This window comes from Ornithodoros turicata, unplaced genomic scaffold (assembly GCF_037126465.1).
Source record: "Ornithodoros turicata isolate Travis unplaced genomic scaffold, ASM3712646v1 Chromosome99, whole genome shotgun sequence".
NCBI lineage: Eukaryota > Metazoa > Arthropoda > Arachnida > Ixodida > Argasidae > Ornithodoros > Ornithodoros turicata.
The window spans coordinates 206,176-234,038 of NW_026999399.1; the positions used below are offsets into that span (position 1 = coordinate 206,176).

The 27,863-nt window shown below is 46.4% G+C and overlaps 2 long non-coding RNA genes across 2 annotated transcripts; both read left to right on the forward strand.

The window, feature by feature from the left end:
• LOC135374693 (uncharacterized) lies at nucleotides 1–26,684 on the forward strand. Its single transcript, XR_010417076.1, has 7 exons — nucleotides 1–88; nucleotides 578–657; nucleotides 2,708–2,741; nucleotides 13,720–13,758; nucleotides 15,524–15,565; nucleotides 17,264–17,317; nucleotides 26,641–26,684. It is a non-coding gene; the product is annotated as an uncharacterized LOC135374693 (long non-coding RNA).
• Nucleotides 18,219–20,195, forward strand: LOC135374686 (uncharacterized). The gene is made up of 3 exons (XR_010417071.1): nucleotides 18,219–18,255; nucleotides 18,971–19,036; nucleotides 19,418–20,195. It is a non-coding gene; the product is annotated as an uncharacterized LOC135374686 (long non-coding RNA).
• Nucleotides 26,685–27,863: the final 1,179 nt, after the last annotated feature.

The following is a 27,863-nucleotide window of genomic DNA, read 5'->3' on the forward strand; positions in this document are numbered from 1 at the left end:
GTCACGCGTTCATGATCTTTCATTCTGTGGATGTAGTACGATTCATTGTGCGACCTCGTTTTGCAGAAATATCCGCCTCAACATAAAGGTAAGTTCAATCGAAGTCATTGGTTAATTTATTAAGGGAACGCGATCGTGGAAGTTATCCAGTCGAATTTATAGCGGTTATCTCTAAACACGAAAAGGAAGGGCTTTCTCCTTCGTCGACGCTTGATAGATAATAATAATTCGGGGTCTACGTCGCGAGACAACTGAGATTATGAGCGAGCTTGATAGAGACGACATATATGACGACGAGATGTTGGAACTGGCTGTAAAGCACAACATCTTGGTCCGAGTTAGAATTGTCCCAGCCATTCGTGACACTCAAATCTTCATCCTTCCTTCGTCGCCTTTCACGCTTAAAATTATTTTGGCTTCTTTCTACTTCCCTTTGGTGTCTTCAAGTACGACCTTGGAGTTTCTAGAATCTTCATCTTGTTTTTGGCTTGAGAAGCTTTCGCTTCAGTCGCTGTCTTTGTGATTAATTTGTTTGTTCAAGCAATCTGAATTAATTAATCCATTCTTTATCAAACAGTGCTGGTCCTGGGGTTTCTTCAACACTGAGTTGGAGCCTCGAACATTTCTTTTGAAATTTTACTTGAACTGTGTCATCAGGTAAGAAATGTTCACTTGTATATATCTCAAATATATCTTGGACACATCTCGTCGGGTAGCGTCTCGCAGTTGTGCATGAGCAACAGGAAGTTAACAGGAGGTGGCTTAAATGCTCAAGCTCAGCTTCACCGGTGGAACATCTGGGATAGATAAGCGCAACGAACTTCAGCATTGCCGTTCGCTTCTGACTCCTGTTCGCCTCTGACTCCGCTGTTAGAAGGGTGTTGCTTGGATGTTACATTAGATTGCAGATATCCCCTTCATTGGCAAGGATATCTGCGTCAACGGTTGATGTGTTGGAAGTCTGCAGTGTGCCTAAGCGTAGGACATGTGCACACCCCAGACAATGGCTAAGGCCTCTTTGTGAATTGTGAAGTCTAATTGCCTAAACTGAATTGTGAGTAGTTCTTTTCCGCCGTTTTCAGAGTTGACGAGAAAAATGCGATTGGCCTTTCCGTCCCATCAGGCTCTTTCGTGAGACCGTGCCGAGGCCACTTGGTCTGGCATCACAATATGAGTCGGGATGGTAGCTTCGGATTGCAGTGCACGAGTGTCACATGCAATAATTTCTTTAGCAGTTCCGAAAGCTAGCTTGTAGTCTTTTGTCGACTTCGCCTTTGCAGATTTTTGGAAAAGTGCGTGCAAGGGTCGGAAAAGGTTTGCAACTCTTGCCAGTCCCCTTGCATTCCCTTCCATTGTGGCCCTTGTTTGTCCGGAATAAGATCTACCTTGTAATTGATGAGCATAACAAAAAACGCAGTTGGCTGACGTTTGGGGTGTTGTAGCTTCAAGTACAGCACGATTCTTGTCTTTAAGCCTTCGCTGCTGATCTTGTATTCGCAGCACACATTGCTGTCCTGGAAGAAGGAGCAGTTCTGCAGGTTTGCTTTCAATCTAAACGATTCAAAGATTTTTGTAGATCGTCATTTTCAGTGGCACCACTCACTGATATGTCTTCTTGCTTTCCATGTGTCATAAGACCGCCCTGTAGAACGTGTTCGATGGTGCGTTGCGAAATCGCGAGTGCGGGAGCAATGACAAGCACAATTCTGTTATACCGGAAGATACCTTTTCCCATACTCATGTTTAGCGAATTTCCTGAGTTCTCATCCACATTCCATTTGTAGGAATGTTTGCCGGAAGTCAATTTTTGTGTATTTCCGTCCACCAGTTAATTTCTCGAAAATGTCATCAACCAGTAGTGAAGGATACTGATCCCCAACTGAGTGCTGATTGACGGTCATCTTGAAATCTCCACATATCCTGACTGTCCGATTGCAATTTACTACAAAAGCTATGGGAGTAGCCCATTCACTGACATTGACATTTGTCAGGATACCTTCCTATTCTACATCGCTTCAATTTGGCAAATACTTTTCCTTGAGTACATGCAGCACTGGACGAGTACGAAGGAAATTCATCATTCCTTCGTCGCCTTTCACGCTTAAAATTATTTTGGCTTCTTTCTACTTCACTTTAGGTGTCGTCAAGTACGACCATGGAGTTTCTAGGATCTTCTTCGTCTTGTTTTTGTCTTGAGAAGCTTTCGCTTCAGTCGCTGTCTTTGTGATTCATTTGTTTGTTCAAGCAATCTGAATTAATTAATCCATTCTTTATCAAACAGTGCTGGTCCTTGGGTTTCTTCAACACTGAGTTGGAGCCTCGAACATTTATTTTGAAATTTTACACTTCGACACTTCATGGATGTAGTTTTCAGTGGAATGCAGTTGAAATGTTTCGACTAAACACATATTGGGGCAATAGAATACTCCGACCATGTCCATGTTCATTGAAATTACATGACCCTCAATACCTGATTGTTAGCAAGTTATGACCTCGTCCCAGAAACACTTATAAGCCTTTACAAGAAACCTTTTATTCGAAGCACTAATCATTATCTCTACTTATTTATTAAACCACTATAGTTCTTCCGTTTCGGTCTTGCTTATCCATTACTGTGTGTTAACCCGTAGCCTTCAGACACTAAATGTTTGCCTTGCAAAAACCGATTTCCTAAACTGTTTTCTTTCTCTTTTTTTTTGCAAACCAGATGACAGCCATGTCCGGTTCTACCGCGCAACTGGGTAAGTACCCCTTCATATCGACAGTATAATGGCTCCTGCCTACGCTCGAGGGTTTTATTCCGAACCGTAAGCTCTTGGGGGCGAAGGAGAGTTGCACGAAGATAGGGGTGCAGGTACATTGTAAGAGTGGTACACAAGAAAAAAAAAGTTAGTGATGTTGCAAAACATTTGTGGGTGTTGGAAGTGTTGTAGGTGCGGATAAATCCGCTTGGCTGTGCCGAATATGATTTACTTAGGAGCATCGCCATCTACATCCTCATACAGGGCTGTCCAACCCCTCCCCACTTCAAAAAAGTACCACATTGCAGCATGGGTGGTGAGCTCTGTACCACTGAAAATTCCCTTCAACATATTTATAAGCTTGCACGTCATGTTCGGTGCGGCGTGTAAGCAAGTAGCATCGCTTAGGAGGTTTGCCATAAAATCAAAGGGTTACGCGGACCAGCTTATCATTGAGCAAACCTTGAAAAAAAAGTGTGATGTTAAACGGTAGGACTTTGGTGGCAGGGTACAAGTTCCTTAGACACGCCGTCTTCCGCGAGGGACGTTAAATACGGGGTGCCGTGTGATGAGCTTTCATCGCACGTTAAAGAACCCTCAGGTGGGCAAAAGCAATCCACAGACCGACCGCTGTGGCGTCGCTCATGATCTCAGTTGTCTCGCGACGTAAACCCTTAATTATTTATTTAAACGGTAGGACAGACTTATTTATTTACACATGGTAACAAGACTTTCGTGCACGAGACTGCACTTCAGGTTACAAAAATACGAGCATGGTACAGGAACATATATAAAGTTGACGGGGGAGTTTTAGCATAAGAGGTTAACAGGTTCATGGAAAGGATGCAAATACAGGTAAAAATGAAAAGAACATAAATACAAACGCAGGGGATGATACCCCTGCGTTTGTATATATGTTATTTAAAATTTCAAAAGTTCGTAGATCTGCTATTGCGCACAACAGTATAATAACCACATCACAATACTCAACTCACTCAGTCGACTTTCATGACAACACAATATCGCTAGAGAACGACAACCTCATCACAAGCGTGCACGAAAAGCAAACAAACAAATAACACTTTCACATTAACAGTCACGACCCGCGCAACTGTAAGGTTGGGACTCGTATTGGACAGAGTGTAAAACTGCGCTGAATTAATTTCTGATGACTCAGACTATGCTGAGAAGCCCACTTGCTTAAAGAGACCACCCAGACTTCGTTCAATCCGAACTCCGTCGTAAGGCACTCACACTGGACTGAAACGAGTTTCTGGAACACCGAAAAGATCCTAACACGAGCGAAGTAAGCTTAATCACTAGATATTTATAAGCACATCCAAACATCAACGGCATTATACGGAAGCACGAGCGGCTCCTCTAGTGCGGTGACTCACCTAGGAGTATATTCATTCATCCAATACAGACGCACAAAAAAACCTAGCAGACTCCTTGGTCAACGCCAAAATCAGTAAAACGGACACCCTGTATAACAAAACACGCCCCTGCAACCTCCCGCGCTGCAAAACATGCAAGCACATTCAACACGGTAGCCCCAACAAAAGCACTGCGAGGAATTACACTCACTCTGTTAGCCACGCATTGATGTACACAAGCACCAATATCATATACCGCATTGAATGCGTCGACTGCTATATGCAATACATTGGTGAAACCGGCTAATCAATGAACAACCGCCTTACCAGCCACAGAACCGACATTTCTAAAACACTCCGCAAAGCAGCCCCCGACAGTTGAAACATTATACAGGGTGTGTCACATGTCGTGTTATTTCAACTTTGTAAAGTAGAAAAACAAAACGGCTCAACAGAAAAATAGTTGGGTAAGCGGCTACCTTCCGGGAATGCCATCTGCCACATACTAAAATTACTTTAGACGACTTTTAATTGAAATGAATTAAATTTTTAGAATTGAACTCGAAAACTTGCCTAGTAAATAACGTTTTTGTTGCTAAATCGGATAGACAATGGTTGAATCAGCCAAACCCACTGTAAAATATGTTATGTAGTACGGCGGATATGTCTAGAAAATTCGCTCACTGAGTCCGCGTAAAACAGTGGTGACCAGGGGCGACCAGGCTGAACTGCGGGTGATAGGTTTAGGGACGGTTAATGGCGACGAACCGAAAACGAAAGCTCAGGTCGCGCACAACCGATGGCGGTGCTGGTGATGAAGATTACGCTGCTGCTACAGCGCAACCCCCATGGCGGATGACAAAGCCGGCGACGAGGGTTGAGGACAGCGGGAAGGTCGGGCGCCGGACTCAAGGAAGGCAGCAGGCGGACCCGAAGCGGCGGGCGGCCCGCGCTGCTCGAGCTGCTGGGCCCAGTGTACCCGACGTGAAGGGGTGAAAGGCAGGAGACACAAGTTGAGCGCATAGGGAGGGAGGGCGAAGCGGTCGACACAGGCGGTGCCGGCTCGTCCAGAAATGCGGGCTCGGGCCTGTCGATGGCCATAGTGTCGGGTTCGAGCGGGACGCCCACACTGTTAAAAAAGACCGTAAATTTACGGAAAAGCGCCCACGGAACCAGAGCTTCTCTTTTTCATTGCTGCTCCAATTCCGTAGCGGCACATGAACCGTTGCTATCCCGTCGTCTTTTCCAGGAATGAGTAGAGCAATATCGCTGAAAATGAAATATTTTATTCAGACCACGTCACGATTATACTAGCAGAAATATGGAAGACGATACATGTCTTCAGCGAAGCACATATTTACAGTTTTTAAACGATCCAACACTGATATCGCGATATTCGGGCGTAACTTTTTGCTCGGATGAATGTGGCAGGCTCAAGGACGCCGGCGTCTCGCCGTCAGCGAGTGCGCAGCGCGGAGCAATACAGCATTGTCACCTGAGCCGCTAACTGGAAGCCCGCGAAATTCTTTCCTCGTAGACGCATGAGACGCTCCGTGAAGTTTTAAGTGTTTAGAAGTGCATCTAGTGTTTGGTCTTTGGCCGACAGTAACCCCGCAAAGCAAAGGTGAGTTTAAACTCTGTTTCGTTGTTCCACTACTATACCAAGTCAAATAAGCACCACTTGTATGCATGGTTGAAAAAATTGTTTCGTTGCAGACGCGTTTCAGCAACGGTGTGCAACAGCAGGAGAGCAGTGTCTGTGTGTGTCACTGTGTGTGGATCATCAGTAGAAACGTAAAAAGTTGCCTAACCTTTAGTTATTCAGGGGGAGGCTACTGAAATAATTTGTGTTTTGCTGCGATCTCGCACTAAAAATTGATAAATGTTGTGACTCTATTTTCCCCCTTGGAGCTGGAGTAAACAGAATTACTCTGTTGTGGAAGGTTCACCTGAAGGTGTCCCAATCTCCAAAGTGGATATCATTCCGATATGGCCTGTTATACTTTCCATTGAAATCTGTTGCATTTGCACTATAGGAAGGCCTCCTGTCTGCAAAATTGCAATCCTTTACAGTTTACAATTCATGAAAGAGGTCACATTTCACAGTCTTTCCAGACAAATGTACCTTTACTAGTCAAAGCGGCGTCAAAATTTTCACCAGTAACAGTTTCCTGCTCGCACAACTGAAGGCTGTACATAAATGGATCCCTTTTTTGCACTCTCTTGGTAGGTGATATACGGGTGCACTTTGTTCCTGCAGAAATTTTCATCTCGTCGAGCTCTTTTCGACCATCTGCTATCACATGAAGACTTTGCAAGTGGTGTTCCTTGCACCATAGAGGGACCTAATGCTGCTTCTAAGAACTACAGAACCAATTCCTCCAGGTGTCACCCTGACGAAATGCCAACACATTCAACACAAAAAGTATTGTCTCAAAATTTTTCCTCTCTGACTTCTTGCAGCCAGCAGTGTGGACAAGTGAGGAAGCACGTATTGCACGCTGAAAACATCACCTCATTACAGATGCATCATGCATTGTGAGTTGACAGTCCCTTCTTGTGTGCTTCGACAGTCACTATTCATGGGACTCAACATACAACAGGACACTATCTTGTGGTCTCCAGAGACGAGTACAACATGTGCTATGGGAAACTGGTACACATCTTTGTGGAAACTGGCCCGGAGGTGATGCCAATTTTTCTTTTTCGCATAATGCCATCAACCTTCCTACTAGACCTAATGCTATACCATCTTGAATCTCAGGTACAAGTGAATATTGTTGTGTGCGACCCTCAGAATTAATGGACAGTCATCCATATTCAGCTTATGAAGTAATCAACTCTATTGTTGTCTCCCCTAGAATATCACTGCTCAACCATGATTATGGAGGTATATATAGTCTGTTTAACCAAATTTTTGCCAAATATATACAATACTTCTGGTTTCGCTTACTAACTTCAAGTTTTCTGACACAGAAAGTTCCATATGAGAGGTACATATATTTCCCTATGCGTGCTACAGTGGTTGTTACATATGTGTGTGGTTTTCAAAGCTTGCTCAATGCTGCTGCTTTTTCTCTTTCTTTTTTTTACTAGGCGTTTCTGAAGATCAGGAGTAGAGATCACAAAACGAAAAACTTGGTGTCAGTAACATGTCTTGAGGAGCTAATCAGAGTTGCTGTGGGTCATCGAATTTGTCAGGAAGGCGACATACAGGTATGCCACTTTTGTTATAACGTTTATAATGCTCGTATGAGCATTGTTGTTCTAAAAATCTTTGTAACACCAGTTATTTGTTTCTAGGTGTATTTAGTGGATGAGTTATCACTTCGCTGTATGGTTGCTGGTGCTGAGAAATGCCTCGATGACATTTTCATTGTTAAAAATGGACTATGGAAACAAGGTATAGTGCGTACATCTCCAGATGCCCCTTTGCCCTCTTGCTTGGGGCTTTAAGTGCCATTTTTTGTTTTGCTTTCCTGTTTAGATCAGTCAACATGTGTGAGTGCACCTTCACCAATCCCACAAATGCCTCTGCTCTCACGAATTTATTACCCTTGGGAGAGTCTCAGCAAGACAGTACTTGATGCATTGGAAGCAGACAATGTTCTGCTTCCCTCTCAACGACAGGAAGTGGCACATATGGCAGCGTCATGGCAGCGTCATGGCCCTGCATATCCATTGAAGGTGGGAGGCACTCCTGATATTTATTCACAGGTAGATTTGCTGTTTGCATGGCTTACCTGGATAGAGTACAGCAGATATAAAAAAAAATGTTGTGACATGCATTCAAATGTTGTAGGAGAGCATATCACATACAGGTAAAATATAGCATTTTGAAACTCACGTCATGTAGTAGTAGTATCTGCGGGCCTGTCTCGCAAGAACCCTCCTTATATTATACTACATATTTACTCGGCTGGTACGATACATACTGCAGTAAATACAGCAGGCGATGTAACACACACGTATAGCAGAGGCCATATCAACTGCTAACCTTTCAGAGACATTCATATGCTTCACATATGGTGATGTCTCTACCATGCTGAACTATGCTGATAAGCATGTTTCACGGATGAAAAAGTAATCCTATCTATGTGCTCAGAAATTTGTTGTGCCACTTGCAGTGGTGGACGTGTAGTGTTCTTCATAAACTTATTTGGAATAGTTGGTAGAGAAATGGAGTGTTTGTCCTGATCATTACACCATATGAAACTAAGAATATTTCATGCAATTATTTTGAATACTCATAAGGAAATTTTATTAACTGGTTGTGATTTTAGGCACCTGGTTGGTATCATTGAGAACGAAGGGAGCCAGCAGGCATAAAAAAATCAAGAGGGCTACATACATAAATGCGTGAGGCAGTGAGGGCAGCAGATGAACATAGCAAGAAGTGAGAACATGTAAGTTGTAAATGCTTCCTACGAGCATATTACATTTCTTTATCCATCAAATAATTTAATTTGTCGTGAAAGTATTATGACTAAGGAGGCTCAGTAATACTTTCTTTTCTTTTCAGCTCATGTGATACATAGCGGTCAAATGTTCCGCCACCAAAGTCATGCACAAGTTATTTGTAGTCTTTCCAGTAATTTCCAAAATAAAATGTTATTATTGAAAAGCTATCCTCTCTGGACACACAAAACATGAGAATTGAACAATTAACAATGAAACAAAATCTCTGGACATCTCGCATTGATCATAAGGACTGTAAAGGAAAACAACAGGAAACCAGCTAGCATCATGGACGACAGCATTTATCCCTGTTTTAAAGCGGAATCATCGTTTCATTACTGGACAGCGCCCCATCATTATAATTAGTGAATTGCTGCCGTAATGAAGATGCACATCACGAGTACAGTTTGCTATACTTACTGATATATAGCAGTACCTTGCCCAAACGGCACTTCGGTGATGATGTGCTATTTACTGAGTGGTAGCCGTTGGCAGTTCACAACAGACTCAACACCGTTTTTCTCAGTTACGGGTGCATTCCTGTACATTCGCCGTCTACCATCAGAGCCGTAACGGAAGACTACGCGCACTTGGCTGGCATCAACGGATAGCAGCATTCGTTCCCGTTTTGAAACGGAATATTTTCTTACAGTGCAGGCTGAAACAGCTAGCCGGCTCGTGAGATGACCCTGTAGGGGATGTCGTAAGCTGGCTGCAGGTTGGTGCGCATGGAGTCCCGACGGAAGAATACGTGGGTACATTGAGGAAGGGCGGGACACACGAATATACCTGATGCGGTGCCCGAGCGGGCGGAAACGGTCCATGTACGAGGAGGGGGCGGGCAAGAGCGGAGCCGAGGGGGTGAATAACGGAACGGTGAATCCGGGAAGGCGGAGCGGTCGTAGATCATGTGGGCCGCGCTGCAGCCGTCCTGGCGGATCGCCGCGCGAAGGACAAGCAGGAGGAAGGGAAGACGTACGGACCATGTTGTAATAATCATAATAATTGGGTGTTTACGTCGCGAGACAACTGAGATCATGAGCGACGCCACAGCTGTCGGTCTGTGGATTGCTTTTGCCCAAGGACCATGTTGTGTCGCCGTGGTCAGTGGCGCGCAGGGAACCCTTGAGCTGCCGATGGAGGCGCTCGACCAGGCCGTTGGCAGCAGGATGGGAGGCTGTGGTTCCAATGTGATGGGTTACGAGGGCGCTGCGTCTAACTAGCGTCCTCTGTCCGTGGTGACAGTGGACGGGACGCTGAATCGGGAAACCCAGGAGAAGATCAATGCGTGGGCCACTCTTTCTGCTGTGATGTCAGGAATCAGCGTTAGCGTGCGGCCAGCGCGTAAACCGGTCGATGCAAGACAGGGGGTAGCGTTAGACCTTCGCCGGAGGGCCGACTAGGTCGGTGTGTAACTGGTCGAAACGAGCATCTCGCGGAAGGAACATATATATGTTTTGTACTGGAGCAGGCCGAAAAACATAAGGGATTATTCTTCGTAAGATGATGTCCAACAAGTTTTCGAAGCTAGCGCGAGCGCTGAGTCACGAAACTCATGTCCCACCATCATCGCCATGTTCATCACGTCCATTCCGCAACTATGGGCCGCTGCACTATTCCCCCTTGCAGAAAGATGTTCATGTCCCGCGAAGGGTATCAAAGTGGAATTTGCCGCGTATCATCGAGGCGGTAGTAATCCGGAACCATACGTACCAGATTGACGGTCAGAAGGAGAATTGGGTACTTTGCCGGTGCGATCTAGGGAAACATATATTGAATAAGGGGGGGGGGACGCTCTGCTGGAGTAATCCACTTTACTTGTACAGACGCCTCCCCCCTTCCACGTATCGACGTTACAGTCGAACTTTTGAAGGGTGCCAGGCAATTCAGTTCGTTGGATCTCTTTCTGGCTATGGCCAAGAGAAGCTGGATGAAGCATCACGACACATTCCCCCGCTCCGGACAAGAATGAGAAGGTAGTGAACTTGCCCTCACCGTCCAGCGCGAAGGAGCTCCAGTCGTTGGTGGGTTTAGCGTCGTATTAACGCCGGTTCACAAGAGATTTCGCCACTATCGCCTCTCCACTGCATCGTCAGCTCGAAAAGGGCACCGCCTTTGCGTGGACCGAGGGCTGTGAGGCTGCTTTTGCCAACCTTAAACGCCTTCTCACAAGCGCGCCAGTCATCGCTATCGAGACTTCAGCCTTGCCCATCATTGTGGACACGGATGCAAGCGACAGCGGTTTAGACGCTGTTCTATCATTAGCGAAACGCGACCGAGCGAGGCATAGCTTACGGAAGTCTAGCCCTAACCAAGCCCGAGAGGAAGTACAGACCCACACGCAAAGAGCTGCTCTCACTTGTCTATTTCATTCGCGTATTCCGTCATTATCTTCACGGCAAGGAGTACGTCTACAGGACCAACCACAGTGCACTACAATGACCCCGGTTCTTCAAGGAACCAGAAGGCCAGGTTGCACGCTGGCTCGAACAACTCAATGAGTTTCATTTTCGTGTTATTTACCAACCGGGAATACAGCACCGTAATGCCGACGCCCTGCCGCGAATGCCTGGCTCGTCTGCGAATTCGCGGCCCACAGTACTGTCCCATGCCGATTTATGTTCGCACCAGATGCGTGACCCAGTTCTGTCTCAGGTGATTTGTACCCAGTCGGACGGCGTCACGGCGCCGTCTCTTCAGGCCGAATCTAAGCACTACCTGCGCCACAAACATTGTTTGGAAATTCTCGACAGCCGTTTAGTGTGGAAGAAGAGTCCCACCAGTCCTCCCGTCCCTGTAGAGCCAAAAACTTTGGTTGCTGAAATGCTCATATCTGCACATGACATCTCCTTCGTAGGCCACCTCGGTAGGGAAAAAAAAAACTTTCGAGAAACTTAAACGCAGGTTCTCTTGCATCGCCATGAACTCCAGCGTCTCAGGCGGGTGTACATCGTGTCTGAAATGCTGCTCACGGAAACCCCCACACGTAACACCCCATGCTCCTCTGAGTCACCCGTATGTGGCTGCAGTATAGTAGTGACCCCAGTGCAGAGGTCCAGTGGCTGACGTACGATTCCCTGTGGTGCTGTTGGTATTTCGAGCGAGCTTGAGGGCGTGAGAGCCTAAGTCGATGATGTAATGGTGTCTGACGAGGAAGTGTGCGATGAGAATGCAGTCAGCGGTATACCACGGACAACTAAACCAGGTAGAACGGTACTGGTAGTTCCTGGGACAGATATCATCAGGTCATAAACTCCTGGAACACCCAATGGGTTGCCATTGAGGTCGTAAAGAGTCTGGGGTACAGTCGGTTGGGTCGGGAACGCCTTAGCAGTTTCTGCACCGACATCGTAGTTGAGGACAGTCATACTGGATCACGAGTCAAGCAGCATCCTAACTGGCGATCCTTCAACGGCGCCTGTAATCATGATTGAGGTACCTCCCAGGTTGCCGGTGGACCACTGTATAGCCGTTCCCAGCGAGGCCGAACAAGGAATTGCCGATTAGTTTCCTGTTGCCGCATATCTCGAAAACCGGGACTTGGCTCATCCTCGTGTACGCCGTGTGCAACAGCATGCGAAGTGACTCGGATTGCCGCAGCGGTAGCACACGGGGACGTTTGCAGGGCGTGCAATTTGCAGAGGTGGCAAGGGCATCAACTTTCCTGTCCAATCCAGCTATCGCTGATGCAAGTCCCGCCAGTGGATCTGTCGTGGGTGTGGCTTGTGACACGTATGCCACTGTGTGCGATGCAGCGGAAGGAGATAGCGGAAATGGGCGAATAACTGCAAGACTAATAGAAAAGCATCGGCTATTTGAAAAGCATCACCAAGCGTTCCAGGGATAGCAGAGGTGACCTTGTCTCTGGTGGCAGAGTCGAAGCCAAGAATAAACGCATCTCGTACCATGTTATCTCTCATTTGCGGCGAACAACGGGAAGAGCAATAACTTCCGCTCGTCGGTCCAAGAACTACCTGGAGCTCAGGCGAGAAGGTGCTTCTCCTAGGATTGGAAGTCCCCATCTGAAGAATGTGTCGGGTAGAAGAAATTGCTGAAGTACTGACGTGTTTTCAGCTGCCATGTCACTAAGAGGAATCCTACCGCTGCCACCAAAATGTAGCAAGCCGAAAAACTTGTGGGTTTATCTTCGTCCGACTGGGATGTCCAAGCGCTTTTTTGAATCTAGCACGAGCGCTGAGTCACGAAACATACGTCGCACCGTACTCGCGATGTTCATCACGCCCATTTCGCAACCAGGCGGCCGCTACAGTATTATATATATAGTAAATTATTTGCCGTGCTGCGGAATATTACGCATAAATATTACACAACACTTGTGTCAGGGATTGCTAGAAAACGTTGTACTCGACTGGCTTCATGCAAACGTGATACTTTTTCCCAAAACAACTGACACGATAAACGTAGAAAATTATTGCCAAATATCATTGAGTAAGTTTGCTGAACCTCACTTCCCATATTATGACTTACCGTGATGAAAACGACCTTCTATTTGTAAATTAATGCGTGTTCGGCAAGAATCGTTCTCATTTTATTTCTTCAAAATACGCACCTCTTCAAGAGAGCCCTCCCGACTGGACACCATGCGACCGCCGTCTCGCTTCCGATGCACGATGTATGCAGAGTGTTGAAGGTAAAAGTTCTGAACGGGAGGTCGTTTGAGCTCGGCATCAAACATGATGGGTGAGATGTGTTGTGCTTGGCGATAGTGACACAACAAGTATCACGTTTGACTGCAACGAAATGTTGCAGATTAATGTTTCCTCGTTTCGTTCGCATTAGAAATGGAAGAGATTGCATAATGAGACGAAAATTATCCTCTGGACCACTGCTGTTCAGATCTGAGTTTTAGTTTATTTCGTCGTACATCAACCATTGCTTCTTGGATCATTCTAGGAAGTGGATTCAAGCCACTTGGACGGACGTCGACAAACGCGAAACAGACACGTTGCTCAATGATGTCCTATTTTGAAACACGGTCATTTTCGGACCCTGCAGATATATAGACATTTTTAGATATAAACCCTGGATTTTTAAAGCTGAAACATCGTGGCACACCAGCGACTTCTTCCTGTGGACATCACTTCTGGTGGATGCTGACGCTTTCATTTTAATTTTTATTTCAGAAACTCAAAGCGCTCAGGTGTCGGCAGCTTCCGACTTGGGTATGTGAAAAACAGCGACGTAGCGATGATTTTTTTTTTTTGGGGGGGAGGGGGGTCTATGGGCCATGTTTCCCATGGGTTCTTCGGTACAATATTTATACGAGAAAAATAAAGTTAGGACAAGGAGGCGCGAGAAGCTCGCTCTTCGTTCACTTCTTGGTTATCACGTGATCGAGTGCAGTCGTGTCTGATATTTCAACGAAAGGAGTGATGCTGTGGTATTATCGCTAGCTTGTAGACATCATGCTAATTCTGATTATACACCTGATGATAATTCTACATGGGGACAGGGGGATGTCACCCTCATCTCCCTTGCCCAATAGCACTCCCAAAGGAACGTTTTCGGATCAGGGGTTAAATCCCCTAAACTTCCCCTCTGGCTACGTCAGCGTTGACACATGTTTTGCACAGAATCAGCGGCTATTCCATTCGATTACGTCGTGATCGTCCAATCTGTAGCGACAGTTCTACTGACACGAGAAACTGCAGGTTATTTCACATGTAAGGAGTTGAAATTCACAGTTGGGGAAATGAAGAAAAAACAGACAAGGCTATCAAATTTGGCATTTAATTGCAACCTGCAAAACCAAACGAAATGTATGGACGCGCAGCAAACGCACAATTAACAGACATGACATCGCATATTGACTGTCTCAACGGGTAACTGGGACTTTCATGGGTCGAGGGTACAGAGGGGATTGGAGCTATTGAGGTAGTGCTTTATCTGGTGTTGCGCTTTTGTGAGCAGCCTGTAGCAATAACAGCTACAACACCACGCACAACCACCCAATAAAAAAAACAAAAAAACAACAGTCTGTGGCTCCGAAATAGAAACACGCATAAAGCGTTTTGACTTTGTTGAATGTCGTTGCAAAATCAATATTCTCGCTACATGAGCTCATGAAGCGAAATGATTGGTCTGCGTAACACAGGCAGGAGCTTAATATTAGTAATTGGCTTACGTTTTTTATGGGTTTCCTTCAGACCATTTCAGGCATATGTTGGCACGCTCTAAATCTGCTGCAAGCCATTCACAAACTGGCGTCAAAAACTCACCCGCACTGTTGGTGATAGATATGCTAATGTCTTACGAGCTCGTCTACGAAGCAGGGCACAGGCTGGCTAGTGGGTTCCAGCCTACTGCGGTGTCGAAGGGAATGAGCAGGCCGACAGCACAGCAGAAGCAGCTGTCTCGTCTAGGAGGCGGACGCGTATCGCGCTGCTGAGAGGAGATCGTCATTCCGTACTTTTACGCCTTGTGACTCCCCGCAATAGACCATTGACATTCTCCCCCAGCTACGCTGAGCAGAGCTAATGCAGCGTTCGCTCTGCGGGACATACCTCTCTCCAAGCTGCTGCATTAGTTAATCGAATAAGCCTTGGTGTGGTTTTCTACAGCGCAGTGGCGTTACCGCTTGAGACAAGTTGACTCTCCCCAATGCTGTCACTGCGGTTCTGTAGCTCGACCGCTCCGCCAGTCACATTCATTACATTTGCATAAATAAGATAACAGCTCATTCATTACATAAGTTATATTTCATTTGGTAAAGCGACTTGAACGGACATAATAACCAACAACAGGAAACAGGCACGTTGCTCAGTAATATCGTGTTTTGAAACATGGTCATTTTCAGATCCATTATCTTTCTAGGATTGAGACCCTGAATTTTGAACGCTGCAACTTGGCGGCATAGCAGTTGCGTCTTTTTATGGATATCGCGTTCTGGGAGATGCTGACTCTCTGTCTTTTTAATTCATATTTCAGGAACGGCAAGTGCTCAGGCGTCGGAGGCAGTTATAGGCCCGGGTACGTGATGGACAGCAGCAAATATATTTCGGGAGGGGTTCTATGGGAATGGTGCACATGAAATGAGGATGTCACCCTCATTTCGTTTTCTGAAAAGCGCACTACCAAAGGCACGGTTGTCGATGGGGGTTGAATCCCCAAACATTCTCACTGGCTTTGCCAGCAGTAACAGATTCATTGCACCAATTGAGCTGCCATTGCATTCAATTGCACCGTCAACGTCCCAAGTGTAGCGACAGCGTGTACTGACATCGGCAGTGTCGACTATATACCATCTAAAGAAGTGAAATTTACATTTGAGAAAACTACGAAAGACCTCACACTCGTAAATTTGTCAGTTCATTTCATGCTGCAAAAGAAAACGAGATGCATTGCGGCACAGCGAACGTCCCATGAACAAGCATGGCATCCCATCTTCAGGGTACTAAGGGGTAACTGGGACTTTCGTGAGTCGAGAGAGTAAATAAGGGGGGATTGCGGCTATTGAGGGAGTGCTTGATTCGGGTGTTGCGCTCTTCTTGTATTTTCCTCTCATTACATCACACTTTAGGAAACCTGTGTCAACATAGGTTCTAACTGCGTAGGAATTTTATCAACTCCAAGCTACGGTACATATTGACTTGACAGACAACCATGAGGATATGTAAGGAGGAGGAAAAAAAACTCTGGGAAGGACAGGGAGGAGACACATAGATAACATGCAACAGCAAATACACTGGGGGTACGCCGGGCATGAGGTTTGGTGCTCCGGTGAATTAAAAAAAGGCAATACGTGGCGTCGAAATGGAAATATGCATCAAGTGCTGTATGTTTATTGAATGTCATTGTGAACTCAAAATTCGAGCTATGTAAGCTCGTGGAGCGAAATGACTGGTCTGCGTGACAATGGCAGAACATTAGTAATTAATGGCATTTCGTTTTTCCTGGGTGTTCCTCGGGCGCTTTTGATACATATGTCGGTGCACTTCCCCTAGTAGCCGCGCCAGGATGCACATTATCTGACTACGTCAGAATGGTGACAGACGCACTGCACCGATTGAGCGACCATTTCATTCCATCCCATCGTGAAGGTCCATAGTGTAGCAATAGTGTCTGATGACATGTGCACTGTCATGATGTGCACAGTTGAGAAGAGAGTAAGAATGCCACCAGGCATCGCCTCCGAAATACGCCGTATGACCGCACAGCAAACGTCCCATGGACGGACACAGTATTACACGAGTCGAGGATGCAAATAAGAAAGGGATTGAGGGAGTGCTTTATCAGTGTTTTCGGAGTGTGTTGTGCTGTTCTTGTACGTGTTTGCCTCTTGCATCATTTCAATGCATTTTATGAAACAATATATTAACTTAACGACATTATCTACTGACATGTTGACCATGGTTTTGAAACCGTCTACCGATTGCGGCACAGATCAGCGGTCCATGCAGTGTTTGTCAAATAACATACGGCTTCTACAAGTGTAGCATTTCTGCGCAAGCAGCATATGTTGAGCGGGAAATATATACTAGCAAAAACAATTGATAACTGCCATTATGGCCGTTTTATGACTCATATCCCACAGCCGGCTGAATGGTCCCATCAGAATATGACGCTGATGGAAACGTTAGAAGAGTTGCAGATTGTGCGCAGTCCACAAGTTCTGATTGATTCACTCATTTACCTGTGTTGCTTAATGCATTGCATTTGGTACCGCAGAAGTTGCTCCCGCTCCTGCTGAACGTCCTGATGAAGTAAACCTCGTCGATGAACGTGAGTGCGAATATGGTTATCGCTACTTCTTCAGTGAGCAACTCCCTTAGATATCTTATCGCCCTACTACATCACGACATACAGTGTAACATCTTCGCCACCTGCATGTTAACTATCCCGTGCAAAGAGTGGTTTGAAAACCGAAGCGAATATGAAGCGAACAACTGATTTGGATAATCAAATACGAAGCGAATAAGTCTAGAACCGTAGCGAATAGGAAGTGAATAGCTGCAAAATGGACCGGTTTGCCCGCATAGGCGGAGTGGAAAGCAAGAGCGAACGGAAATGTTAGCAGATAAATGATATGTTTAAAATAGGTCTACAAGCGCCAAATCTCTGTTAGTATCTATTGAGAAGGTAGTGAGGTAGGTGAGGACGAAATGGTATTTCACCACCATTGTTCTGACATAATAAAGGTCCAATCTGGACACGAAATGTGAAGTAAAACAGGCCTTGTCAGATGATTCCTGATATCGTTCCGATGTACCATGCAAAATGTTTCCTTTACATTCGACTCCAAGAATTTGTAATGCAATTCCGAACTTGCATCTTTTGCCCTCGACTGAAAGCCGCACTTGGAACAGTAGTGACGTCAGGAGCGTTCTGTTCCGGCATCATCTAGGCTCCTCTGAGCGGGCTGTGTCAACACCACCTACATACACAAGGCCCCTCCGCAGCTCCCTGACGTCACCCTATGCCGTCCGTCGGCAAGCCAACAATGGCGTCCGCTTGCTGTGGTTGCGTTCGGCAGAGATGCTATTTCGAAGACGAATTCACCCGTTTTCTCGATGTGAAACAGCGAACGAGCGTGTACTTCCGAAGAATAGGATCCTACTGCAGTGTCTGTGCCCATAACTTACGGAATAATTGCGTACACAGCGGCAAGCCCAGCGACTTACAACTTCTGCTGCTAAGAGTACACCAAAGCACGAATAAAGGTGAGTTGAACAGCTTTACTACTCGTTTGGACTGGTGTAGCTTTTAATACTTTCTCAGGAACAGTTCTAGAACGGTTTGCAACAGCATACTTCAAAATACGTGCAAAAGTTGTACTTTGAGGCGTACAATTACAGTTTTTGGATGCAACATTGACTACGTTATGAAGGGCACCCATAGAACGCTGTGATCAAATGGCACCATTACTGGCTTCGGTGGCTCAGTCGGTAGCGTGTTCGCCTTCTGATCCCGAGATCGCGGGTTCGAACCCGGCCGAGGACGTCAGCAACTCGGTGGCAGGGTACAAGTTGCTTAGACACGCAGTCTTCCGCGAGGGACGTTAAATAAGGGGCGCCGTGTGATGAGCTTTCATCGCACGTTAAAGGACCCTCGGGTGGGCAAACGCAATCCACAGACCGACAGCTGTGGCGTCGCTCATGACCTGAGTTGTCTCGCGACGTAACCCCCAATTATTATTACTATTATTAAATGGCACCATTAGTATTCACCTTGTAGAATTTTATCTTTTGTTTCTGAGAAGCTGCTTCTCCCTGTGCAACTGATCCGTCGCAGCTTCATGTTGTTCAACAGCCTGTTTACAGCTAGAACGTGTTGAAACGGAAGTTTCTATTGCTATAGCTATCTTCTTTCTCGCGAATGTATTGAGCAATGACGCTGGATCTCTCTTTCTGATTGTTCTCTTTTTTTCTCATGCAGAACTTGTCGAAGTACGATTCATGAAGAGCAGCATTGACAACAAACGTATGCGTTTCGGCTACAAAGGTGCTGGGAATCTTCGCATTCTGTTGCTCAATGTTTGCTTCGTTGAGGGCCTCGAATGTAAATTCAGTAGCACGCTTTTTTAGGTTCTTTCTCTTAAGCGCATAGTAATTATACAGTGCACTACATGATGCTCGTTCAACGTCGACTCCCCTGTCAATGTCAGGGAATGCTGGTTGGAAGAAACACCTTAGAGTGTTCTTTTCGTTAAGCCTGTTGTTGCAGGTACACTTTAGGGGGGTGGGGGGTGGAATGGGTTAAACATGTAAAAAAAGGAAGAGTTTGATTTACATTTTGTCTGATACATTTGAGAACATTGTGATATCATTCCCCGCACTGACTTTCTTGCATTTGCTTCAGTACTCGCTTTTATTTTCTTCTCAGGTGCCTCTTGTGACGTGTTTGCAGTAGACAAACAACTGGTGTAAGTGGTGAACAGGTGCGGGACACACCATCAAGAGTCAGCCGTGTGTCCTTCAGTAACTACGACTTCCTTCCCTGTCTTGCAGTCAACATTGCGTGATGTTTTTGTGATTGGTTGTTGGAAAACGACGACAACTGACATTTGGCGGTTCTTCTGATCACTTGCGCTTTCAGTCAGTAAAGCTGTTCATACTTTCGCTAAGTGGCTCGTCCCTTTCAACAGGTTATGGGCCCAGGGCGCGTTGATCGTCGGTAATCGTTCAACCGGGTCTGCTCGTCATCTCCTGCTGCGTCGAGTTGGAAATTGCAGAATGAAGCAAATTCTCTGTGGCGAAGCTCGTTGACGGCAAGTACCAAGTATGGAAGTTTAAGATGAAAATGCTACTCATCCGGGGGGCACCTGGTCGTACGTTGCGAGTGACGTCGCAGCGGATACAACGCCTGCATGGATCACCGGAGGCAGTAAGGCCCAGAGCACAATCTCCCTGAGCATCGATGACAGACAGATCGTGCACGTCTGTAACTGTACGTCAGCGAAGCAGATGTGGGAGGAGCTAAAGAAGGTTCACGAGCGGGCAAACTTAAGCAACAAGCTTTATTTACTCAGGGAGCTATGCCAGTCACGTGTGGAAAACGATGAAGATATATTGACTTACATCAGGCGAGTTCTGGAGTTAGTAGAGCGGCTTAGAGGCATCGCGCAAGAAATCACCAATTTCCAAGTGGCTGCTCTTCTTCTCAGCGGGTCAGGGACTTTTACGAAGCGCTGTCACCGCTTTGGACACTCGGCCAGATGACGACCTGACCTTGGAATACGTCAAAGGAAAGCTTATGGATGAGTATAAGAGGAAGCAAGAAATGTCTGCAGCGTGCGCACCCGACTCTGAATCGGCACTCCGTGTGCAAGAACAGCACCGTGGGAAGTTCTCCTCTGACACCAGAGAATGCTTCTACTGCAAGAAGGTGGGACATCTCAGGAATGACTGTCATGCCTGGAGGGCGCAGAGGAAAAACTTCCGGAAAGGGCGTCTCAAACAGAGAGCTCGCACTGCAGTGTCACAACACTCGTCGTCTTCAGAGGTTGCGTTTCTTACGTCGACAGGCTCTACTGGGGAGAGATGGTACATTGATTCCGGTGCTACAAGTCACATGTGCCATGACCGGCGGTTTTTCACAAGGAACTTCAAGGAGAAAGCAGAGCTTGTTACTGTAGCAGGATCGGTGATGGACTTCCCTACTGTCAGGTGTCCCGATCAACGGTCAATAGGATATGCATCAAGGATGTCCTTTTCGTGCCTTCTCTGGAAAGTAACCTACTCTCAGTCAAAAAGCTAGCTAGCCGTGGGAAGGTCGTGACATTTAACGGGAACGTGTGGTCTGTCACGAAGAATGAGGTGGTTTTAGCGAAGGCAAGAGCTGAGAAGGACCTGTATCGGCTTGTGACAGCAAATTCTTACTCAGCACATGCGACTCGCGACTCGGATCACCGGAACTGCATTCACGTCTGGCATCATCGCCTAGGACACCGTGATCCGAATGCTATTAAGCGCTTACAGAAGGAAGGCTTAGCAGATGGAATCCTCATCGAAGACTGCGGTCACCTGCTCAAGTGCACAAGCTGCGCCAGAGGAAAAATGAAGCAGAAACCGTTTCCGAAAGTCAGCACATCCCGAGCTGGAGCTGTCCTTGATCTGGTTCACACGGACGTTTGTGGACCACTGAGGGTCATGACACCGAGCAAAAATCGATATTTTCTTACGTTCATCGACGATTTCTCTCGCTATACTGTGCTGTATCTGCTCAAATCCGAGGATGAAGTTGCTTCAAAACTACAAAAGTTTCTGGCCATGGTGAAGACCAAGTTCGGAACGTACCCCAAAGTTCTTCGCGCAGACAACGGGACAGAATATACTGGAGGAAGATCATGAGCGATTCTTCGTGATTGTGGCGTAGAGCTCCAGACAACTGTTCCTTACAGGTCTCAACAAAATGGTGTAGCTGAGCGCAAGAACCGCACGCTTTGTGAGGGTGCCCGAAGCATGGTCTTCGGAGCTAACATGCCGAAAATGTTTTGGGGGGAAGCAGTGTTGACAGCGTGTTATCTTCAGAATCGGCTTCCTCGTAGAGCCCTCTGCAGAACACCTTACGAACTGTGGCATGGCAAGAAGCCCAGCCTACAGCACATAAGGACCTTTGGAAGCCGCGGATTTGTACATGTGCCCAAGCAGAAGATATCCAAATTTGATGCTCGTGCTGTAGAAGGCACACTACTTGGATTCAGTGAAACACACAAGGGATGCAGAATACTCCTCAAGGTATCCCGGGACGTGGTGTTCGACGAAACTCCCCTCACAGAGAGGGACTGTTCCCAAGCATAACTAGGAGGACCAACTACTCCATCCTCTGCGTCTTTCGGTGATCGAGACGAACACTCGGCTCAGGGTGATGTTGGCGTGGAACTGTTACCAAGCGCACCCGACTCACAGAATAACATCGATCCCGATGGCGTGTATCAGCATCGTGAAAGCATGGAAAAAGCGTGCAGTCCCCGTCGTTCAGCGAGGAGTAACGAAGGAGTCCCGCCAAAACGTTTTTCGTACGTCGCGCGAGCAGCACCGTCCACTGATCCTGTCAGTTGGGAAGAAGTCCAGTTATTGCCTCCTTCTGAAAGGATGAAGTGGATCGAAGCTGCAAATGAGGAAAGTATATCGCTTGAACAGTTAAACACGTGGGTGCTCGTAGATTTGGGTGCAAATTGATCTTTAAAACAATGCTGGATAACAATGGCAACGTGGAACGCTACGAGGCGAGGCTCGTCGCACAAGGATGTTCCCCAAAGTATGGGAAAGTATGGGTGATGCCACGTTCACTCCTGTTGCTAAACTTACCACCCTACGTATTCTGCTTACGGTGTCTGCCGCAGAACACTTAACAGTGCGGCACTTTGATGTGAAAACAGCTTTTTTGAACTGAGATATCGAAGGAGATATCTACATGAAGCAGTCGGAAGGTTTCATTGCAGAAGAGGAGGAACGGCTTGTTTGCAAGCTCCAGAGGTCCCTTTATGAACTTAAGCAAGCTGCAAGAGCTTGGAACTTGAAGGCAAATTCTGTTCCTCTGCGAGAGGGGTACAGCCGTAGCTAAGCGGATTCCTGTCTCTACTTCAAGGACATAGGAGACAGACGCCTGTACATACTGCTGTAGATAGATGCCATGCTGATTTGTCACAAAGACGACACAGTCATCACTCAAGCCTGGAGGGACATCGAACTTAAGGATCTAGGTAAAGTCAGTCGCTACCTAGGAATAGAGTTGGAAAGACCGCAAGATAGCTGTTTCCTAGTTCACCAACGAAGCAAAATCGACGCGCTGCTGGGAAAGTACGAACTCCAGGACGCCAAACCCAGTCCAGTACCAATGGATGCAGAGTATCTCAACTTCACGGGAGACGAAGGTCTACTTCCCAGCAACGACATATATCACCGAGCCGGTTCGGGAGCTACTCTATCTCAGTACGACGGCAAGACCAGACATTGCATGCGCGGCAGGGATTCTGTGCCGTCGTGTAAGCAAACCACATCAACGAGATTGGAATGCTGTGAAAAAGCTTCTGCGGTATTTGAAGCGCACCGGAGACTTCGAGCTGGAGCTTTCGGCTGAGCCGAACACGGAATTTGAGATGAATTGTTGTGGACGCTGACTGGGCAGGAGACAAGCAGGGCCGCAAGTCCACCAGCGGATACTTCATACAACTAGAAGGAGCCCTTTCTCATGGTTCACCCGAAAACAAGCATCGGTTGCGCAATCGTCTACAGAAGCGGAGTATGTCGCCGCAGCACTACCATCACAGGAAGTGCTATAGTTCCAAGAACCTCCACCGTCTTTCAGTATTTGCTTACTTAAGCCAACCCTCTTATTTGAAGACAACCAAGGCTGCATTAAACTTGCACTCGCTGAAGGAGTCAACGCGAGCACAAAACATGTCGACGTCCGACATCACCATCTGAGGGACTTGGTGCATCGCGAAGTGGTCAACCTGGAATACTGCGAGACAGCCCAGCTGATCGGTGATGCCCTGACTGAACTGCTCCCTCGGCAGCAGCTACAGTTCTTACGAGATCGCATGGGTCTTGTTGAGCAGTAGTTGTCGAGGGAGGGTGTTGGAAAACGACGACAACTGACATTTGGCGCGCACATCTCTCGCGCACCAGTTCTTATGATCACTTGCGCTTTCGCTTTCAATCACTAAAGCTGTTCTTACTTTCGTTGCGTGCCTCGTCCCTTTCAACATTGGTTCTGTCTTAAAATCAAGTTTGCAAACCTATGTAGAAATGTCGAATTTTCGCAACGATGCCTCGTATGCATTGTTGTGCTTCATAAACTAAATACGTACTGATATATGTGTGCATCTCCTTCAATGGGCAAGGTCGAGCGATTGTTAAACACCAAAGAAAATATCATGGACACCATTGACAGCTTTTCTGATTACTTTTGTTTTTGATGGTTCAGAAGGATTGAAATTAATTCATGTCGGACACGTCTCATAATTGCCCCTGCTCACGGGCTTGTCGGTCAAAGGTGCTACATTGCTAAGAAGCTCATTCGCTACATTTTATTGCCTCATCATTAGCGCTCTGTGTGTGTGTGTTTCCTGCTTTTTAGTGAATGTAAGCTCATTCACTCATAAAATAATAACGCACGCAGTGGGACGCGGGCACCTAGCAATGTAGAATCTCGCTGCAGCAAACGAAGCTGCAGGACGGGATTGCGCGACGTCAGGGCGCGGGAGAGGGAAGCATGGAGAGGCATTGATCGTCTATGCGGTGTTGGGTGTTGTATTTTGTGCATCGCCGTTCCTGGATGCCGTATCCAAAATACGTATTGCATTCCTGTTCTTTAGTGGCAGTGCGTGGTTATTGCATATGCGACGCTGTTGTTGAGCTATGAGGGGTTGCTGTATAGTGCACCGTGAAGGCAAGAAAAACAACGTGCGTTTCCGATTAGTGGAGACCGAGCACGTAAAACAGTTCGGATAGACACTATGCACCGTCCTGGGTAGAAGGTGGCTGCAGTATCAAGCCTTTTAAGGAGACAAAGAAGTGTTACTAAGTGTCCATATCGTTCTGGTCACCGACGCAACATAAGTTACAGCACCAACACCCGCATAACAAGTGTCACACTCTACATACTTCAGAGTAACGATAAACAAATCGCGAATCTCGACTGGGTCAAGTCTCACCTGAAAATCGCCTCAACCACGCGCAGGTACGACAGGGAATGCATTGTGCGTCCCGATCGTCTATAAGGCAATCATTCGCCCAGCAAGTAAACAGGTCGTCTTCACTGCAAAAATAGAATTATTCATTCCCCGCAAGGCTCACACTTAAGTTTAAGTTAAGAAACAGACAGGAAGGCTGCGTACTCGCAAGTAAAGGAAAATTGTATTGTTCACACATTTAAATACGTAATTTCCAAGGCGTAAGCATGTCACAAACACGTGAGCACTAGGAACATTAGGTCAGGCGAAGAGCAGGAATCATTATCGAGATCACGGCACCGAATAAACATCTCAAGATACCCTGCCATAAACAAAACTGTCAACAAATCAGGGGTTGTCAGATACAACACAATAATAAATGGCTATAATGTACACAAGGGGCTGTGTACATTATCCCTTTGTCACGCAGTAAAATCTATTTAGGCCAAACGGGCAGATGTATAAACACGAAGTTGAGAGAACACTCTGCTGCACAAAAATCTAGCACCCCGTCTGGTCATCAGCCAGTTCACTGCAAAAACTGCGGATATGAACCACTATTTAAAAAAGTGAAAAAAAAAAGTACAATAGTTGGTACTCTTCAAAGCACAATTCGCATGAACCTTTAAACACGTCATACCTAACCCTTTTGAATACCATGGTCAATGATGAGGACGGTGCCCAGAAGAAGAACAGTCTCTGTTCGAAATATCGGCGGCTTCTGTCCTGAGGGAACTCCCTTCCTACATCTCTACCGGTTCGCTGGATTTCTACCCATCTAAGTGGATAGGGAGCTCCTTGAAGCCTACTTGATTAACAAAGCTAGTGATAAATCTAAGCACACCATCCCTTGATCTCAAACAAGCTGAGAGAATGTATCTCGATAATGATTCCTAGTCTTCACGTGCTCTAATGTTCCTAGTGCTCACGTGTTTATGACATGCCTACGCTTTGGAAATTACCTATTTAAATGTGTCAATAATAAAATTTCCCTTTAGTTGTGAGTACGCAGCCTTCCTGTCTGTTTCCTCTGTCCTTGTCTCCCTGCTGAAAAAAAAAAGAAAAAAAAACTGAAGTATGACTTACCAACTACCCAGTTTCTCTATACCCGCAAGCTCATGGCGCTCGGGTTGAACGCGCCGATCTTTCTGTTGTTTGGCTCCATTGTGACGTCGAGAACACCGCTGACGTCACAGGGAAACCAAAATCGGATATTGGTTAAGCGCACGATGTCATTGATTAGTAAGATTTAGTATATCGAGCGCTATCACCTTTGCGTACGTAACGGATAGCGTTGGTGGTTATGCGCCCTGCGCAAATCTCTCTCTTTCTCTCTCTCTCTCTCTGTTGTGGGCGTGCGCAGAACCATCAACGCTGTTACTTAACGGAATCGCCTTTTCGTAACCATGTACTAAAACTCTCTATTTTCTCTAAAACGGGGAAGCTTCCACACTTAATAGTTTACGTGGACGACAACACAGTCGAATGCATGCAGTCGGAATCCGAATACCCTGCGGAGGTCCGGACTGTCGCTTTAAGGAAAGTGATAGGATAAGTCTACTAGTGCACTCAAACATTGTTTGTGGTGATTTCGCTGCACCACACCGGCATCGCTTGTCCTTGCGCTATTTTTTTTTTCCCGGCGAGAATTCGAATGTATTCGGTATGAAAGGGATTGGATCGATTTGATTCGCAGCTCGAATATCGAAATTCGTATTCGCTTCGGAATTACAATCCTACATATAAATATTCGCGTCGATATTTTAAAAAAAAATTGGAATATTGCCAAGTGAATATCCTGCGAATGTTGTGAATGTGCGAGTGTTGGCTACATACCGAAAGAACCATGGTCATGCACAAGGGTACATGTTGAACCATTTGTTAAGTTGTTGCTAGTGTTTGACATGAGGTCGGTGTCACTTTCCAGCGACTTCATCAGAGTAAGTATTCACTTCCGCATTCCAGATCGAGCAGCGCAACACTACTGTTTCCTACACTTTTGTGGCGTCACACTCGCAACATTCAACAAGGTGCTTCACCTAACGTGTCGCAAAAATGTGTTAAAATCTACTTGCATGAGAAGTCTCGGCTCAACGGGACACTTCCGCAATCTTTTACGAAGACTCAGGATCGCTTTGATCAATTTTCTTGATCGCTTTAATCACAATAAATTTAATTTTCTAAATTCAACTCCGAAATATGCGAATCCAATGGCACATTGTTGTTTTTTCTTTGCCAAAAACAGCGCATGTCGGATCTGCCCCGTACGATCACAACATGGATGTCCCACCGGAGAGGCAAGAGTTACGCGAAAACAGAAGAAAAAGTCACTGTCCTCTTTCTTTCATTTCCTACTCAGTGCCTTTTTAGATAACTCTGGCTGCCGTTATCATCAGAAGCATGGAAAAAGGCACCGAACGGGCGCTGTCACCAGCGCGGCCGGCAGTTCCTTAGGGTACATTTATGCTGCAGCATCGCTGCTGGCACATGGCACATCGCTGTTTGGCGATGACGAAACAAACACATGTATCTCTGTGGGCGCGTTCATGCTGCAGCATCGCTGCTTGCCAAAGATGCACGCCATGATCATCGCCACAACAATGCTGCCAAACATGTTTGAACATGCCCGGGGACTACCTGACTTCTGGCGATGACAGGTCAAACACAGAGCTTTCTGTTGGTGCATTTACCCTGCAGCCTGGCTGCTCGCTTATCCTCGCCGCTGCTTGCCGCTCTGCTCGCTGCACCTAGGAATGTAAACATGTTTGTCTTCCTGGTATCATTGATGACTGGCGTCTTGAAATCCGACCTGCGATTGGTTGTGATGAAGTCGGTTTCCTCCTTCCCACTTTTCCTCGTTTCCATCCTTCCACAGTGAACGCTGCTAGGCGACTGATATAGCGAAAGCGAGCAGCATCTTGAGCAATCTGCAGGGTAAACGCACCCTAGCGGTTATGCGAGCAGCGATGTGCTTGAAGCTGCAGCGAGCAGCGAGCAGCGATGCTGCAGCATAAATGTACCCTTACTCTTGAAGCGACGAGTTTCGTTTTTTTTTTCTTTTTCTTTCTTCCAGGTCTTACCACTATAACAGGACAATTTATTTTGTGATGGAACACTGTATATCCGACATGCATTTTCTGTTTGTGGCAA